Genomic DNA, 20,869 nt, shown 5'->3' with positions numbered 1-20,869 from the left:
TGTTTTATTACTGGCTTTTATTCGTGCTACAGCGTAATACACAAGATAATTCAAAAATCGAGAAATAAATAAACCTAAATATCAGTGCCAAATGCTCAATTTTTTTTGCCGTTCTCTTTCAATATTCTACTACAAACTAATCGAAGCTAGTGATGTCTTAGTAATGGTAAATGGTGTTGGAAACCTGCTAATACAAGCACTTGAGCCTAATTAATAAAAATGCTTGCTGTGCGATATATTCGCCAAACTGTCACCAATGCGAAGTGCTAAGAATGCTGGCGAAGTTTACTATGATACTCTTTTGTCCGAGTCGAGCATTTATAAAACCGTGGTTTATATAACTAATGCCAATATTATTGTTGATATTTAATAAACTAACGTAATACCAAACTATATAAAGACTAATACTAACCGAGAAATGTGAGTCTTGATAGAAAATGATGTCTTTTAACCCCCCACGCAAAAAAAGGGTGTTATAAGTTTGACGTGTCTTTCTGTGGCATCATAAATCCCGAAACCGACGTTTTTGCTTACAGTTCTCATAAGACGCTCGCTTTTCAAATATACTAAGACGAAGTGTACCTATGTAGCCTTACAGTTTAAATGTGAATATTTTAAAAATCTTTCTCAAACACAATAATGATTTGGTTAAAAGAAAACCCTGACTACGCTATTACGCTAATATTACTTACCTACATACATAAAACCAAGACTTTTTACCTAAAATAGGGGTAGGCAGGAACCAGGGTCACTTATACATAGATAAATAAATATTATTCCAAACTAAGCAGGGCTGAGGTAATCAAATCTATACTAATATTATAAAGCTGAAGAGTTTGTTTGTTTGTTTGTTTGAACGTGCTAATCTCAGGAACTACTGGTCCGATTTGAAAAATTCTTTCAGTGTAGGATAGCATATTTATTGAGGAAGGCTATAGGCTATATATCATCACGCTACGACCAAAAGGAGCGAAGTAGCCATGAGAAATGTTACAAAAACGGGGAAAATTATGACGCATTCTCTCTTATGTGACGCAAGCGAAGTTGCGCGGGTCAGCTAGTAACTGATAAACATACTTACATTCTTCTAAATACACACTTATATAGATAAATTTACGACCAAGCTCAGAACAAATACTAGTGCTCATCACATAAAGATCCGTCCCGGGTGGTATTCGAAGCCACCACACGCGGCGCTACAATATACAATTACTTATATAACGCACAATTACTTATATAACGCACAATTACTTATATAACGCACAATTACTTGGTACTACAAACAAACTACTTACTTACAAACTTCCGAAGCTTCATTCGTAGCTGTGCATCTTGTGATGCAGTACCGCCGGTTACGAGTACTACGCACCTGGCCATTTACAAGATGTCACGCATAAAGTCTTTCTGTCTCATAATTGCCAATGGCCGTTCCTTAAAATTGTGATGTCTTTGCAAGTTTCCCACAAAATAGATATCCAGTGTTGCTCGATTCTCTACTACTATCGAATGCCGAAAACTGGCTTGGCATCGAGAAATCTTGTATGAAAATCTGATCAGCGCCTCTGACGGGCGTCGTAGGAACTATTTGGGCAGTACATTTGATATGTCAAACTGTTGATACTCGACAGAACCGACTGAAGAGAATCGTGCTACTGAAGCACTTTCATTGCCTGTGTGAAAGAGGACATGGACATGAAAGAGATTAAGACATTGTTGACGGTTGATAGTAATGTGTGAAGGAAGAAAACATTTTGTACCGTCTCTACGTAACGTGGGATAAACTGATAGTCCATTGAAATGTTACATGAGATTTACATTTATTAGAGGACGCAATTTTATTTTTGGAACATGTAGGGGGGTCTAAAGAAGCTTAACTTGAAGTTTGTGGGGTCGCCACCCTTGTCCCCCGGCCGCCATCTTGGAAAAGGGGGTAGAAACACTTTTTTCGCTATATCTCCGAAACTTTGCGTCCTACAATAAAATTGACAAGTGTGGCGACCCCACAAACTTCAAGTTAAGCTTCTATTGACCCCCCTTACATGTTCCAAAAATAAAATTGCGTCCTCTAAGAAATGCAATATTCGGCCCTCAAATTGTAACATTTCAATGGACTATGAATACAATAGAGACATCGAGATTTTTTCTTGTGCCTAACCTTGAGTCAGCTTCCGGTCTCATCGGAAGCAGCTAAATATCAGTATTTTACATGTAGTGACTGCTTATCTGACCTCCACAACCCAATTACCTCGGTTATAACACTATACCCTTCGGTAAGGCTGGCCGTCAGACTTTCGAGCTTCTGACTACTGTTAACGGCTGTCAATGATCCACTGTTTAAGATGCCTTCCGAAACAGGGAGGAACGCGATACCTATAAGATGGTCACCGATCGTCAGAACAACCTCAGAGATTGATTAACGCGGATGTTGTTTACATGAAAGACTTTTCGAGATTGTAATAAATAATTATAGGTACTTCCAAAAAAAGTAGGAGTATCAAACTAGCCATCTTTAGCATAAGTCTGCAGATCATAGAAGTTCTAAATTCTGAATATTCTATACCTCCGCCAGTTGCGACTTTGTACACAACACTCTACTAAGTTGTTGAGCAGTAACTGAAATTTAATTAATTGTCAAATATTTTCGTTTTCTGACACGAGACGATAGTTATCAATAGTAACGACGGTTAAAGTAATATTGTAGATAACGTACAAGTAATTTCCTCTTAGAAATCCAAGTTCTAAATGTGTCGATCGAAGCTAATTCATCATAATGAGTTCATCTTCATCTTAGCTTAACCGATTCATTGCCACCTTCATTTTCGTGAACATTTCAGCCAGGCCCCATTCATTGGTCGGTGGCTCACCATTTGAGCCATCGGCCTCCCTGAAGGATGACTCAACTGATGAGTCATTGGCTCCTTGTAATGATTTAATGCTTTTCGTCATCATTCGAGCCAGTCTGACAACCAGAAACGTGTTACTGTGTTCTCCTATTCGAATTTGTGGATAATAAAAGTTAATATGGCGTTTCAAGGTAGTATTTGTTGGTTTTAATGAAATATTGCAGAGGTAGTAAACATTTTAGTAGTATTCAATCATTATTTATTATTGTAATATTATTTGTAGATAATCAGGACCACGACGATTTTACTGAATGTAGCCAGGCAATGTTTACTGATTTCCATTATCAACAAATTGAAGATAAAGAAAATCAAGGTTTTCCAAGCTGTAGTCAATCGATTTTACAAAAAAGTGTACCAAAGAAGCGTCCATTCACTCAATCTCGTAATAGTTGCAATGTAGTTTCTAACAACAGTTCAGATACTAGCATTGAAGAAATTTTGGACTCTGATGAAGACGAAGATAATAAAAAAAAAAAATAGTTTCCATATGAATGAAAATTTTAATTTAAATTTAATAAAAATAAAAATTTGCGGCAGTTATACAAAAGGTTTATGACACCTGACTAATAAAAATATTCTCTAAATTGAAGGGCCAGGTCTGATATTCACGGAAATGTTTAATGAGATCTGAAAAATGGTAGTTTAAGTGTTTTTTTTTTTTAATATCTGTTTTTATACAATTTTGGTTTGACTCACCAATTGAGCCATCGGCCTTCCTAAAGGTTTTTTAATGACTCAACTGTTGAGTCATTGGCCATGAATCGGTTAATACCAAAAAATTATCATGATAAACATCAGCTTTTATTTTTATTTTTTTCCTTAGGCTATTTGAATGTCCCACTGCTGGGCAAAGGCCTCCCCTCTTCCCTTCTAAATTCCCTATCGGCGGCAAGTCGACCAGTTCTTTTCAAAAGCGTCCAGGTCATCCCGCCATCTCCTTTTAGGTCTCCCGCGTCTGCGATGACCATCCTGTGGCACTCAGTTCGTAGATATACAGGCCCACCTTTCCGGATGCATGCGGATAATGTGACCGGCCCAGTCCCTTTTCAGCCTGGCGGTCTTTTCCCCTACATCGGCTATGCGAGTTTGGGAGCGCAGTACAGAATTTCGGACGTGATCTATTCTTTTGACGCCTAATATACTACGCTCCATTGCTCTCTGGCAAACCTGCAGTTTGTACTTTTGTTTTTCCGTAAGGGACCATGTTTGGGCACCGTAGATTAGGACGGGCAGTATACACATGTTGACGAGCTTCCGCTTCAGTGACAGTGGAAGGTTACCCTTCATTAGCTCTTTCATGGACCATAAGCTCTTCCAGGCACTTTTTGTCCAACTCTTTGTCCTGTCGGTTGTTAAAAGAAACTATCTGGCCCAAGTAAGTGTACTCGTCGACATAGTGTGTGACGTGCCCGTCTACCTCGACCCTACATTTTGTGCTGTTGGTCATAACCTGGGTTTTTGTACGGTTCATTCATAGTCCAATCTGAAGGCTTGCCGTGCTCAGATCTTTGACCATTGATTCGAGTTCCGATGCAGAGGAAGAGAAGGGGACGATGTCGTCTGCAAAGCGAAGGTTTGTCAGTTGTTTGCCACCAACAACGATGCCTTTTGATTGCCATAATACCGCCAGGCTCCTGAAAATTTCTTCGAGGGTGCTAGTGAATTTTTTGGGAGATAGTGGGTCTCCCTGTTTCACGCCTTTTTGGATTTGGAATGACGGGCCTGGGGTCTTTAGTTTAATTTCGGCTGTACTATTATTGTACATTCCTTTGATGAGATTGATGTATGTGAGTTCGATGTCTTGGTTATCCCCTCAAACGTCCGTGGAGGGTATTGACGGACGTTTGAGTGGTTATGGAGTGATGATTCAATAGCCAAATGAGTGATGCTGTCAGCTATCGTTTATTTATTAAATCTATAACCATAAATATATTATTCTCCTTCAAAATAGTTACATACCAGATTTTAAAACAAACTTTTGTTACAATTCATTAACTTTCGAAAAGCGGAATTGTCTCGTAACATAGCTACGCCATCTAGCGGCAGTAGTACGTACTAAACAGGGAGGAAATGCCACGTTGCACCTTGCACTCACATGCACTGTGACCACTGAATATGAACCACGACTAAATACACAGATAGCGCTGTGTATTAACATGAAACAATTACGAAGACATATTTATAAATACAGTACATCATTTTCCAAAGAAATATCTCCTTTCGAACGTATTTCATTCGGACACTACTGAAACGGATAATATGTTAAGAGTAGTGTCCTATGAAGACATTCGTGCAACTTAATATTATTATGTGTCAGTTGGCTAAAGCGAAGAATACAGTTATGAGGGGTATAACCGGATAATTACTTTATCTTTACGGACAATTATTATATTTACTAGAAACGGGTAATGACGAGCCAGGTATAACTTCTTTACAGTCGACTGTTTGAAATGTTCTTGTACAAGCATCGGTGGTTCAGTGGTAGAACACTCGCCTCCCACGCGAGCGACCCGGGTTCGATTCCCGGCCGATGCTGCTTGCCTCTTTTAACTCCCTTTTTTATTTTTGTAGTGGTTTGCTCTATATTTTAAAACAACACACTTGTAATGGTGTCAATTGAAACTAATTCTTTACAATCACATCTTATTCGAGCTTTCCTAGATTTTATTTTTTGTAATAAAACATTTAAACCGTAGTCCAGTCATTATAGTAAGCTCACCTCGGAATTCGAGATACCCAGCTGTAAGTCTGTAAATACTTGTATATTAACGCCCTAAAAGTTGTCTCAAAACCTACATATGGTAGGGTGTACGCAACTATAAAATTTCAAGGTCAAAGATCACAAAAACCGGTTTTTTGCGCTTTTTTTGTAAATATCTCATTTCCTATGGAATTTTTGCTGTTCGTATTCATTATCAATATTGTACAGTATAAAATTCTCTACAAATTTTGTTTGAAAAATTTTTTTTTACGGTGAACCGTTTTCGAGATTGAGGGCGGAGAGCGCGCGGTCACAGGATCATTTCAGGTCAACTGGTGCCTCCGGTCGAAAATGCGCCATTATATGTATAGTTGATGAACTATCAATAAATCAATGATTATAAATATTTGTTAATTTCTATTAACTATGTATTTTATCATTTTCTTCATATATTAAATCTATATCTATTCAATAATACTGATAACCGTTTCCTAAAATCCATACTAATATTATAAATGCGAAAGTAACTCTGTCTGTCTGTCTGTCTGTCTGTCTGTCTGTCTGCTACTCAATCACGCCTAAACTACTGAACCAATTTGCATGAAATTTGGTATGGAGATATTTTGATACCCGAGAAAGGACATAGGCTATAATATCATCACGCTACGACCAAAAGGAGTAGAGTACCAGTAATTAATGTTACAAAAACGGGGAAAAATTTCACCTATTCTCTCTTATTGGACGCAAGCGAAGTTGCGCGGGTCAGCTAGTTAAAAATAATTAAACATTACTATTATGTATTAATAAAATACGAGCATTACGTGTTTGATATATTTATTGACAGAGAATGCCAAATCGTTATATGATTAATATATGGCATCTACCATAGAGTAGAAGGAGTTTAGGTGGAGTTTAGGTTCACCACATTTCTCCCCTCCTAACCTCTTAGCTGTTCTGAATATAAGATGCAGCCAACACCTGGTCGAGGTGTCGGCGCCAGACATCGCCGTTGTCGGTGCGGATCTCGTAATGAAGTCGGCCTAGACGTCTTGTGATAGTACCAAACTGCCAACGGTGCGAAGCACTCGTGTAGTCACGGGCCTGTACACGTTCGCCGACTTCCAACTGTCTGACCTTGATCTCTTGATGTTTTGATGTAGTTTCCTTATGGGTGTTTAGAAACATGCAGTGTAATGCTGTTCGAACTTCTCTTCCAAACATTAACTGATAAGGTGTCTGACCATTCAAGTTTGGTGTCCGTCTGAGGCGAGTTTTTACCATAACAAGTTTCTCTTGAAGATTACCCCTTTCTCCCTCTAAGCTTCGTAAGATTCTCTTGACTGTTTGTACGTATCGTTCAGCTTGTCCATTGGTTGCAGGGTGGTATGGAGCAGAGGTTTTGTGCGAAATCATACAGTCTTTTAGAAATTTTTCGAACTCTCCCGATACGAATTGTCGGCCATTGTCTGAGACAAGGAGTAGAGGTGTTCCATAGGTGCAAAATAGTTCTTTCAATTTTTGGATGCACCAAGAGCTTGTCGTTGATTTAGTAGGTATAATCTCTGTCCATTTCGAAAATGCGTCTACAACTATTAAAAGATAGTATCCGTAAACAGGTCCGGCAAAATCAATATGAAGCCTTTGCCAGGGGCCCTTTGGGTGTTCCCAGTGGTGTAGTGGTGCTTTCTCTGGTTCATTTTGTTGTAATCTACATGTTCTACAGGACTTAACTTTTGTTTCGATATCATTGTCAATTCCTTTCCAGTATACAAAACTGCGGGCCAGTAGCTTCATTTTCACAATGCCCGGGTGACCGAGGTGTAGTTCGTCCAGCACTCGTTCGCGTAATGTTTTTGGGATTAAGACTCGCGTTCCTCTTAGTATACATCCATCTTGTAAAGTAAATTCATTATCATTGTAACCGAGCGTTTTAAGTGATCGGCCAGTTTGTAATGCGAGTACTAATGGTGTATAATCGGAATCAATACTTGTCTCTTTCGCTATGATATTTGGGTTGACATCAATGGTATGTATTTGTTGAAGTTGAAAGCTGTAATTCTGGTCCATTTTGTTTGCCTTTGTGTTTTCTACTGGGAACCTGGATAGGTAATCTGCATTTGAGTTGTTAGGCGAAGTTCTGTATTCAATGTTGTAGTCAAATCCAGATAAGAAATGAGCGTAGTGGAATAATCGCATTGTACTCATTGCTGGTAACGTTTGATGTGGGTGGAAAATTATTGTCAGTGGTTTATGGTCTGTCACTAGGATAAATTTTCTACCGTAACAATAATAAAAGAACTTCTTCAATCCCCAGTATATGGCAGTAGCTTCTTTGTCAATTTGGCTGTACTTCTTCTCGCTATCCGATAGTGTTCTGGAAGCGAATGCTATCGGTCTTTCTGATCCATCTGGGAGTCTATGTGACAGTACTGCTCCGATTCCCAGTGGAGATGCGTCTGTTGCAAGAACCAAGGGCCTCTTGGGATCAAAATGTATAAGTACTCTTTCGCTTAGAATTTCTTTTTTAATGTGTATAAAGCTCTGTTCGCATTCTGTAGACCATCGAAAACTAGATTCTTTCTTGAGTAAGTTGTTCAGTGGATTCGTGATCGATGATAGGTTGGGTATAAATTTGTTGTAAAAATTTGCCATTCCAAGAAATGTCCTCAATTCTGCGGTGTTGACTGGGCGTTCTGTTTTAATTATTGCGTTAATCTTTTCTCTGTTTTTGTGTAGACCTTCTTTGTCGATAGTGTGTCCCAAATAGTCGATGCTTGTTTTGAAAAAGTGGCACTTATTTTTGTTTACTCGTAGGTTACTTTCTTTTAGTTTGTCTAACACGAGCTTAAGTCTCTGTAGTAATTGTTCTTTGTTGATGCCTTGAATGATGATGTCATCAAAGAAACATTTTACACCTTCGAGATCTTGAAGGAGTTTATCCATAAATTTCTGCCAAAGGCTCGGCGCGACCTTAACGCCGAACATTAGGCGGTTCACCTTAAAAGTGCCTCGATGCGTACTTAGTGTTTGTAGCATTGCGCTTTCTTCATCCATTGTCATGTTGAGATATGCCTGGGTGATGTCGAGTGTACAGAATAGTTTACCCCCGTTCATCTCTGCAAATATATCTTCTATCATAGGTATTGGATATTGTTCATCTTGTATGACTTTATTTAGTGTAACTTTATAATCAGCGCACAATCGGATACTCCCATTCGGTTTGACAACTGGTACCACTGGAGTACCCCAATCAGAGTGGTCGACTTTCGTGATGACACCCTGTTTGCATAGTCGCTCGATCTCTTCATCCACTTTGGTTTTTAAAGCGTACGGTATTCTACGTGGTTTGATAAAAATTGGTCTTGTGTTTTCTTGTAGATTTAGGTGTCCTCTGTAATTGGGTATTTCGCCTAAGTCGGATCGAAATACTGATGTCTTGTAAAGTTCCAAAAGCTGGTCTAATTCTAGATTTTCTGATTGCTGTAAAGTTTTTATATCTGCTAAATTTAGAGTTTCGAGTTCTTTCATCCAACTCCGGCCAAAAACGGGGTCAACGTTGTTGTTGATGAGGTATAATTTACCGTGGAATTCTTTTCCTTGGCATCTGCATTGAACGTATGCAACACCTGCAGGTTCGATTACTTCGCCGGTATATGTTTTGAGTTTTATATTAGTTTTAAAGATTCTTTTGCCGATTTTCAATTTTCTGTAGTCTCGTAATGACATAGAAGTAAGTGTGGCTCCAGTGTCAAATTCCATTTTTATCTTAGCATGTTCAATGTGTACCGTTATCATGTATTTTTCGGATGTTTCACCAGATATAACATTAATATCATTCCATTCATCATCATCGCTTATCGCTGAGTCGTTTAATTGATTTATATCCGGTGTAGTCTTACTGGGCTTCGCATCTGAGCGCCGTTGTAGACACACACTAGCTAAGTGTCCGACCTTCTTGCATTTATAGCATGTTATGTTTATAGCGCTACATTTCTTGGTTTCGTGATTTAAACCACAGCGGAAACATTTCCCTTTTAAATCTCTTGGTGTGATTCCTCTAAAAGGAGATTTTTTTGAATTATTGTAGGAATCAGTGGAAATTTTATTGATATTGTCACTACTTGGTTGTTCATTCGGAAGCATTGATGTATTTTCTGCTTTACTCATTTCAATAGATGTTGCAATCTGTGTCAGGTGTTTAAATGTACATACTGTTCGGTCTTGTAAAATTTTTGTACGTGCGTCGCTATCTTTCAATCCTCTTATGAGTTGAAGAGATAAAAAGCTTTCTGAAATGTTTTTCTGGCAGTGTTGACATTTAAATTCGCAGTTGGTAGTGAGCTTTTTTAAATCTGCGGCGTATTGCGCTACTGTTTCATCCGATTTTTGAGTTCTCGATATAAATTTATGTTGTAGAACCCATTTGCTAGGTTTTGGGTCTAAGTAGTCGTCAAGTGTTTCAGTAATTTCGTTAAATGTCTTATTCAATGGTTCGTCTGGTGCTATTAAATCACATAATTTTTCATGGAGTTCTGGTGATAATGTAGACAGAAGAATATTTGTCTTCATGTGGGGCTCAGTAATTTCATTAAGTCTAAAGTACACTTCCAGACGTTTTTTAAAGTTATTGAACGTTTCTGATTCATGTAAAGGATTAAATTGAATTTTTGGTATAATCTTATGGTATTGGTATATTCTATGTTGGTCTTCCTGACGCTGACCTTGAATAATGGTTTTTTTTGTTAAAAGTTTTGATACTAAAATAGTGTGAAGTTCTTCGAATTCGTAGCCGTAATTTTGTTCGTGTAAATACGCTGTTTCATCGTTATCATCTATGGTTTTGTTTTCTATCTTCTCTTGTAACTCTCGCAGTGCTGTTATGGTGTCCTTCAAGGCTGCGGAGCGAGCGGTGATGTTCTCGTCAGACATCGTCGCCCTCTGCTCGATGTAGGTATCGAGTCTGGTGAGCATCCCACGTAGGGTGCTCCGTTTTTTACGTAGCTTTTCCATTTAGGTTCAGTTTTTCCTCGTCGCCAATATTATGTATTAATAAAATACGAGCATTACGTGTTTGATATATTTATTGACAGAGAATGCCAAATCGTTATATGATTAATATATGGCATCTACCATAGAGTAGAAGGAGTTTAGGTGGAGTTTAGGTTCACCACAATTACTTAATAAACCTGTGCAGCTTTCAAATATTCCACCAACGAGTGCAGCTGCTCATCAACATTTCAATCGTGTATATTATCAAGTTCAAACTTGGTTAGGGTATGATTTGGAACCCCAGGTATGGGGTTGGGCGATGCGAAACGATTTTCTGGAGCCTATCATGATAATTTTACCACCTGCTCCAGAAGATATGCTAAATACAATTTTCTGCAACTTCAAGGGTGGTTGTGGTTCGCGATGCGGATGCAGGAAAGCGGGCTTGCAATGCTCTTTAGCTTGTGGCCAATATAATGGGCAAGCTTGTCTCAATGCTCAACCATATCAGAGCGACATTAACGAAGATGGAACCTTTGACCCCGAAATCGTGGAAGAACTTGAGACAAATATCGTTGAAGACGATAATGAAGACCAGTTTGAAATTTACCAGCAGCCGGAAGACGACGATGAAGGGGAAGAAGATGATTATAATCATGAATTATAGTTTTTGTTTTCTTTATTCCATTTTTTTAATTTTTATAAGAAATGTTTTGAACGATATTTTTTTATAAAAATATTAATTCATAATTAATTTTTTTTTCATCATGTAAGATGTTATTAATATTAATTAGGTTAAAATTTAAATATAATGCCTATATTTTTATTAAAAATTCTGCAATTACCATAGGCAGGTAAGTGTTGATAAGTTAATTAATACTGAATAAAATGTGGATAGGTTATAAGAAAATGATAAAAAATAATAAAATAGTTAATAGAAATTGACAAATATTTATAATCATTGATTTATCGATAGTTCATCAACTATATATGGCGCTTTTTCGACCGGAGGCACTGGTTGACCTGAAATGATCCTGTGACCGCGCGCTCTCCGCCCTCTATATCGAAAACGGTTCACCGTAAAAAAAAAATTCAAACCAAATTTGTAGAGAATTTTATACTGTACAATATTGATAATGAATAACGAAAGCAAAAATTCTATAGCAAATGAGATATTTACAAAAAAAGCGCAAAAAAACGGTTTTTGTGATCTTTGACCTTGAAATTTTATAGTTGTGTACACCCTACCATAATTATGTAGGTTTTGAGACAACTTTTAGGGTGTCAATATACAAGTATTTACAGACTTACAGCTGGGTATCTCGAATTCCGAGATTCTTACCTAATTTAAGCTTAAATGACTGGACTACCGCTCTTAGTTATAGCTGTGTCAAATATTCGTATGCCTACTGAAGGCGAGATTGTAATGACGTGATTTTAATTATAGTCAACTACAATATTATTATAACAGTAATAAAACTCTAAGCTTATGTTTTATTTTAAAAAGACGTTGTTATAGGTAAGTATCTATATCTATTCTATACTTATAATAAATCTGTCGAGAGGTCAAGGACAGATTTTTTCCTGTCTGTATGTTACGCTGCTACGTAAAAACTACCTATTAGAATGCACTGAAATTTGGTATATGCATAGAATAAGTAGTGGAGCAACTTATAGGATACTTTTTATAGCATAAAGTTTCATATATTTTTAGAAAATTGAAAAAAATACGTAGAAATCTGCGTGAACCTGCGTTTCCCAATAGAGACCTTAGATGGCGTTGCAATCCATTTCACAACATTCGCATAGTGAACGCGACCCCGGCCGTATCCGATACCTGTTGTCGCACCAACCAATAGATGGCGTTATAGTCTGCGACAAAGCATGTTTTTCCTTATTAATTTATTTTGATGGCTTAATAATTGTAAAAACGATACCTTTGAAACAGGCTATACATTTATAAGATTTTCAAACATAAATGTTGTATGATATATTACACAAAAATGTGGGTTTACGTGGGTCCGGTGCGGTCGGGATATCTTAGGGTCAGCGCAGACCAAGAGGAGCGCAGCGGAGAGGATTTTTTTAACGCACTTGAAAATCAACTTTAAAATAATTAAAATAAAGTGCATAATTGTTTGAACCTGACAAAAAATGCTCGCGCGTCCTCGAGGATGCGCGGGTGTCCCCGCGCATACTCGAGGACGCGCGAGCATCGTACCAGTGAAAAATGTTACAAAAACGGGGAAAATTTTTAACGCTTATGTAACGCAAGCGAAGTTGCGCGGGTCAGCTAGTAATATTATAAAGCTGAAGAGTTTGATTGTTTGTTTGTTTGTTTGAAAGCGCTAATGTCAGGAACTACTGGTCCGATTTGAAGAATTCTTGCAGTGTTAGATAGTCCATTTATCGAGGAAGGTTATAGGCTATATATCATCACGCTACTACCAATAAGAGCAGAGTACCAGTGAAAAATGTTTCAAAAGCGGGGATAATTTTGATCCATTCTCCCTTATGTGACGCAAGCGAAGTTGCGCGGGTCAGCTAGTTCAGCAATAATCTTAAAATTACCACCATAAGTTACAAACATTATACAGTGGCAATGGTATGAATCAATATTTACATTGTAATAGGTAAACAATAGTAAAGAATAATTACTCTGCCACGTAGGTTTACGTGGTCGGGCCCGTTGACGCTTACCACGAGATACCCGGTCAGTAAACATAGTCCCAATGATACAGTGAGAGTATGAGTGTGTACTGAGTATTGTTGGATGTTTATTACATACTCAATAAGTTTGTATTTTTTTTTATTACAGCATCATAAGAGAGTGCAGTGACATTTCTCCACATAGTGCACTCTAGGCAGAGAGAAATGGCGATTATGAATACACGTGCGAAAACTATACCGTCAGATAAATCTATACTAATACTATAAAGCTGAAAAGTTTGTTTGTTTGTTTGAACGCGCTAATCTCAGGAACTACTGATTTGATTCGAAAAAAAATTCAGTGTTAGATAGCCTATTTATTGAGGAAGGCTATAGGCTGCATATCACCACGCTACGACCACTAGGAGCGGAGTAGCAACGAGAAATGTTACAAAAGCGGGGAAAAATATGACGCATTCTCTTTTATGTGACGCAAGCGAAGTTGCGCGGGTCAGCTAGTAAATAATATTTTTCATGTAGGTAAACGTCCTATAGCTAGTTATTATTGAGAAATAAGTTTGTAATGTAATCGTGTTTTAAAAGGAAAAGTGTAAGTGTTAAGTGTTTTTGTGTTAGTGTAGTTTAAGTGTTTTTTTGTTTTAACGTTTTTTATTTTATTCAACTTGCAGTATATGTTAGTCTGTTTGAGGTAAGTCTTGAGAGCTAAGTTGAAAGCACTTCCTCTTGTTTTACTGACCAGAATTTTCGCGTAACAATGCAGCAAAAGCTACCATGACTGGGCAGCTGCACCTTAGGTTAACTCATAGGGAATAAACGCTCAAACACTGCAACTTGTTCTTATTTCATGTTATTCTATAAATCTAAAATTAGATTGTTAACATTACGGTTTCTTTATTAGATATTATAATACTATTGGAACATTGTTCACTTCCGGAGGCTAATTTGATTAATATTTAGAATTGTCATTTAACCGGAGATCGTAGTACTGGTTATTTTTACTATTTTATTAGTTGCTAAAATCTTAATTGATATTTACAAAAACACTAATGACTTCAGAAGCTAATTTGATTAATATTTTTAAATATTGTACAACAGGAAGTCAGTGGTATTTGAATTATAGAAAGTAAAAACCGTCACGCGAGTATTGTCAAACCGAGGGTATAAAAACACTTGTATTTAGATTAAAAGGGTTCAGTTCTGTTGCAATAAAGGTGATAATCGGTACTCTGCTCGTTTTATTGCTAAAACCACACTGATTTATATTAAGACTAGCTGTCCCGTGCGGCTCCGCTCGCGTGAATTTCGTACTGTTGCTTATTCGTTTGAGCTCGCGAATTGCAAAGCACGCGATACACCTACACATAAAAATGCTCACAACACTTTGTCATCTAATGGTAAATTACGAAAGGGACACACAATGTGACACAGGCTCAGGCAGGCCTGATTTCCTGTGGTTACCTTCTTTTCCTCTTTTTCCTTGAGAGGAGCTCGTGGCTTAGTTAACAACAGCCGCGCGGAACGATCTCTGAGGTTAAGCCATGCTTACCGAGGTCGATTTGTGGATGGGTGACCATCTTATACATATCGAGTTCCTCCGTGTTTCGGAAGGCACGTTAAATTGTGGGTCCCGGCTGTCATTTTCGAAGATCTTTGACAGTCGTTAACAGTAGTCAGAAGCTTGAAAGTCTGACAACCAGTCTTACCGAAGGGTATCGTGTTATCCCAGGTAACTGGGTTACGGAGGTCAGATAGGCAGTCGCTCCATGTAAAACACTGGTATTCAGCTGCATCCGGTGAGATTGGTAGCCGACTCCAACATAGCTTGGAAGAAAGGCTAAGCTGATATATATATGTATATACCTTCTTTTCCTCTCTTGTCTGTATCCGTACCAGTTTACAGTGTAAAATATAATACCTTATTATAGACTGACCATTGCTCACCCGTCTGGATTCAGAATATTATTATAGCTACAGACCTATCTGCGCCGGAGCTCTTCACACGCGTAATAATGTATACTTGCGATGATACGTCCGAAACCGCGTAACCCGTAATTATTTTTTATACATATATCATGCGTTGTTTATTTTTTAAAACTTACCACATAGTCTGTTTCATAGCTATCCAATTTATTTCCTTAATGCAACCAATTAATTTGGTTATGTGTTACGAACTGCAACGCCATCTGTTAGTTGCGGCGAACAACGACAACAAACGAAATTACTCTGTTTGCCATCTTAAGGCCCAGCGCAGACAGACCGGAATAATCCTCGCGCGGTCTCGAGCATTTTCTTTACGGCTCGCGTATGCTCGAGCATGCTCGCGACTGCGCGAGCCTGCGCGAGGAAAAAGTTCTGGGTAACCATTTTACATTAAACATGCCAGTTTGTCGCGAAATTCGTCAACGATGGTGGACTGGGCCATGATTATAATTGCTCTTTTGGCTTAAGAAGAATAAAAATGACGTTCTCCCTCTTTAAACTCAGTAACAACTTTGAAATTTTTCGTACGATGCCGGCGGCGACGCGAGGCCGCGCGGGGATACCCGCGCATCCTCGAGGACGCGCGAGCATTTTTTGTCAGGTTCAAGCAATTATGCACTTTATTATGATTAATTTAAAGTTGATTTTCAAGTGCGTTAAAAAAATCCTCTCCGCTGCGCTCCTCTTGGTCTGCGCTGACCCAAACAGAGTAATTTCGTTTGTTGTCGTTGTTCGCCGCAACTAACAGATGGCGTTGCAGTTCGTAACACATAACCAAATTAATTGGTTGCATTAAGGAAATAAATTGGATAGCTATGAAACAGACTATGTGGTAAGTTTTAAAAAATAAACAACGCATGATATATGTATAAAAAATAATTACGGGTTACGCGGTTTCGGACGTATCATCGCAAGTATACATTATTACGCGTGTGAAGAGCTCCGGCGCAGATAGGTCTGTAGCTATAATAATATTCTGAATCCAGACGGGTGAGCAATGGTCAGTCTATAATAAGGTATTATATTTTACACTGTAAACTGGTACGGATACAGACAAGAGAGGAAAAGAAGGTATATACATATATATATCAGCTTAGCCTTTCTTCCAAGCTATGTTGGAGTCGGCTACCAATCTCACCGGATGCAGCTGAATACCAGTGTTTTACATGGAGCGACTGCCTATCTGACCTCCGTAACCCAGTTACCTGGGATAACACGATACCCTTCGGTAAGACTGGTTGTCAGACTTTCAAGCTTCTGACTACTGTTAACGACTGTCAAAGATCTTCGAAAATGACAGCCGGGACCCACAATTTAACGTGCCTTCCGAAACACGGAGGAACTCGATATGTATAAGATGGTCACCCATCCACAAATCGACCTCGGTAAGCATGGCTTAACCTCAGAGATCGTTCCGCGCGGCTGTTGTTAACTAAGCCACGAGCTCCTCTCAAGGAAAAAGAGGAAAAGAAGGTAACCACAGGAAATCAGGCCTGCCTGAGCCTGTGTCACATTGTGTGTCCCTTTCGTAATTTACCATTAGATGACAAAGTGTTGTGAGCATTTTTATGTGTAGGTGTATCGCGTGCTTTGCAATTCGCGAGCTCAAACGAATAAGCAACAGTACGAAATTCACGCGAGCGGAGCCGCACGGGACAGCTAGTCTTAATATAAATCAGTGTGGTTTTAGCAATAAAACGAGCAGAGTACCGATTATCACCTTTATTGCAACAGAACTGAACCCTTTTAATCTAAATACAAGTGTTTTTATACCCTCGGTTTGACAATACTCGCGTGACGGTTTTTACTTTCTATAATTCAAATACCACTGACTTCCTGTTGTACAATATTTAAAAATATTAATCAAATTAGCTTCTGAAGTCATTAGTGTTTTTGTAAATATCAATTAAGATTTTAGCAACTAATAAAATAGTAAAAATAACCAGTACTACGATCTCCGGTTAAATGACAATTCTAAATATTAATCAAATTAGCCTCCGGAAGTGAACAATGTTCCAATAGTATTATAATATCTAATAAAGAAACCGTAATGTTAACAATCTAATTTTAGATTTATAGAATAACATGAAATAAGAACAAGTTGCAGTGTTTGAGCGTTTATTCCCTATGAGTTAACCTAAGGTGCAGCTGCCCAGTCATGGTAGCTTTTGCTGCATTGTTACGCGAAAATTCTGGTCAGTAAAACAAGAGGAAGTGCTTTCAACTTAGCTCTCAAGACTTACCTCAAACAGACTAACATATACTGCAAGTTGAATAAAATAAAAAACGTTAAAACAAAAAAACACTTAAACTACACTAACACAAAAACACTTAACACTTACACTTTTCCTTTTAAAACACGATTACATTACAAACTTATTTCTCAATAATAACTAGCTATAGGACGTTTACCTACATGAAAAATATTATTTACTAGCTGACCCGCGCAACTTCGCTTGCGTCACATAAAAGAGAATGCGTCATATTTTTCCCCGCTTTTGTAACATTTCTCGTTGCTACTCCGCTCCTAGTGGTCGTAGCGTGGTGATATGCAGCCTATAGCCTTCCTCAATAAATAGGCTATCTAACACTGAATTTTTTTTCGAATCAAATCAGTAGTTCCTGAGATTAGCGCGTTCAAACAAACAAACAAACTTTTCAGCTTTATAGTATTAGTATAGATTTATCTGACGGTATAGTTTTCGCACGTGTATTCATAATCGCCATTTCTCTCTGCCTAGAGTGCACTATGTGGAGAAATGTCACTGCACTCTCTTATGATGCTGTAATAAAAAAAAATACAAACTTATTGAGTATGTAATAAACATCCAACAATACTCAGTACACACTCATACTCTCACTGTATCATTGGGACTATGTTTACTGACCGGGTATCTCGTGGTAAGCGTCAACGGGCCCGACCACGTAAACCTACGTGGCAGAGTAATTATTCTTTACTATTGTTTACCTATTACAATGTAAATATTGATTCATACCATTGCCACTGTATAATGTTTGTAACTTATGGTGGTAATTTTAAGATTATTGCTGAACTAGCTGACCCGCGCAACTTCGCTTGCGTCACATAAGGGAGAATGGATCAAAATTATCCCCGCTTTTGAAACATTTTTCACTGGTACTCTGCTCTTATTGGTAGTAGCGTGATGATATATAGCCTATAACCTTCCTCGATAAATGGACTATCTAACACTGCAAGAATTCTTCAAATCGGACCAGTAGTTCCTGACATTAGCGCTTTCAAACAAACAAACAAACAATCAAACTCTTCAGCTTTATAATATTACTAGCTGACCCGCGCAACTTCGCTTGCGTTACATAAGCGTTAAAAATTTTCCCCGTTTTTGTAACATTTTTCACTGGTACTCTGCTCCTATTGGTAGTAGCGTGATGATATATAGCCTCCCAACTAGCACACAAGCGCTATAACAAGCTGCACAATGGCTGGTTAAAGGATTTTTATAACGCCTTAGGCTCCTTAGTAAGAAGTATAGTGGTTCTATAAGCGGCTACAGATCTCTTGTAGCGTCAAATAGGCCCATACTGTCCAGCTTATAGCTCGACATTGGATCTACAGTGGTCGTAAATAGTAATTATAATAGTACGTAGTATAGTAGTTGTACAGGAGCGCTAAAATAAGATAAAGGTGGTATAATCGCGCTACAAGAGCTTTTTCGCAGCTTCGTGGCGCTTACCAGCTGTTGTACAGAGGTGGTTAGCGCCACGAGCGTTCGTAAAAGCTCTTGCAGCGCGATTATACCACCTTTACCTTATTTTAGCGCTACTGTGTAACGGTTATAAATGCTAACGCTCTAAATTAGTAATATGGTCGGTTTATTATGGTGTAAACTAAATATATTGTATTAAAATGAATCATCAGTGACAAATGAGGAGACATTTTATTTTTACGGATTGGATTATGAAAATAACAAGTAGTCTATCGCTTTTATTTCTTTGTGTACGTGATATGAAAGTGCGAGTGCCAGTTTGCTGTCAATATATATGTATATTATCGTCAATATTTTCATGCGCCCTCAAAATATTCAGTTTTAAATGCAAAAATTATATAGATATGTGGATTTGGAAATTGTATTTTGAACATAAATAAGACTTTGAGGGTTACAGATAGTTTAATTAGGGTTATAGGTAATAAAAAATGATTTTAATTATGTTAACGTTACCAGGCTATAGATTTATATGATCTTCAAAAGATCGTAATAACCTCAAAAAATATGTTTACCAAAATCTGTAATGGCGTCTCGATCAAGCACCTCTCAGAGTTGGTTACATCTGCTCTAGCGGCTTAAGCTGTACAAAGGCTCTAGTGTTTGCTGTTGCAGACCTCAAGGTTCTGCAGTTGTGGCATAGGAGTGCTTCAATATAATTGTTTTGGTCGCACACCAGCATTTTACTCGTACTTTTAGGGGTCAGTCGTTGAATATTAAAATAGTTTGAAAATATTTTTTTTTATTTATATTTATTTTATTTATTTTATTTATTTTATTTATTTTATTTATTTTATTTATTTTATTTATTTTATTTATTTTATTTATTTTATTTATTTTATTTATTTTATTTATTTTATTTATTTTATTTATTTTATTTATTTTATTTATTTTATTTATTTTATTTATTTTATTTATTTTATTTATTTTATTTATTTTATTTATTTTATTTATTTTATTTATTTTATTTATTTTATTTATTTTATTTATTTTATTTATTTTATTTATTTTATTTATTTTATTTATTTTATTTATTTTATTTATTTTATTTATTTTATTTATTTTATTTATTTTATTTATTTTATTTATTTTATTTATTTTATTTATTTTATTTATTTTATTTATTTTATTTATTTTATTTATTTTATTTATTTTATTTATTTTATTTATTTTATTTATTTTATTTATTTTATTTATTCTTTAAAAACAGTTGACAGACTGAACCACCACTGCACCTATGTAAATATATTATGATAATAATTTTAAGCTTTAGTATAAAGGTATATTACTCGGTTATAGCGCTTTAGATGCTTAACATAATTCTGTAATCCCCATGGCTGTAAAAATGTTTCGAATGATACCTTATACATCTATTTGCCGTACAGAAGCCATATAAATATCTGATATAACGCTCAAGGCGCTATTAAAGACCTACGCAACTCTTTTATAGATGAGTAATACACTAGCCCTAAAAAAATTTGTTATAGAACCTAAGGCATTACAAAAAGCTTATTTACGCTCTTGAGCGCTATAAGCGCAACGCATAACTCCGTTTAAACTCCTTTATCTCCTAAAGTCCCCTTATACAGTTAACGGTGTTATAGAAGATTCCACTAACTCAGTTATACTTCCCTAGGCTGTCTAGCGATGCAATTACATGCTCATATATCACTATAAGTCATTAGTTTCCTACTAAACGGCTACTGTCCCGCCTAGCTGTTAAAGGGTTTTTTAAATCGCTAGTATACAACTTATAGAGAATTGTACAGCATTTGAACGACTCTTAAGCAACTATCAGGCTGTATAACGACTGTATAAGCAGCTTGTGTGCTAGTTGGGCTATAACCTTCCTCGATAAATGGACTATCTAACATTGAAAGAAT

General features: G+C 37.1%; 1 non-coding gene across 1 annotated transcript; it reads left to right on the top strand.

Moving 5' to 3' along the window:
- Window positions 1-5,367: 5,367 nt before the first annotated feature.
- On the top strand, window positions 5,368-5,438 carry TRNAG-CCC (transfer RNA glycine (anticodon CCC)). Its single transcript has one exon. It is a non-coding gene; the product is annotated as a tRNA-Gly (tRNA).
- Window positions 5,439-20,869: the final 15,431 nt, after the last annotated feature.

This window comes from Anticarsia gemmatalis, chromosome Z (assembly GCF_050436995.1).
Source record: "Anticarsia gemmatalis isolate Benzon Research Colony breed Stoneville strain chromosome Z, ilAntGemm2 primary, whole genome shotgun sequence".
NCBI classification, from domain to species: Eukaryota; Metazoa; Arthropoda; class Insecta; order Lepidoptera; family Erebidae; genus Anticarsia; species Anticarsia gemmatalis.
Note: the sequence above shows the minus strand (reverse complement) of the source record. Positions and strands in the feature narration are given on the sequence as shown.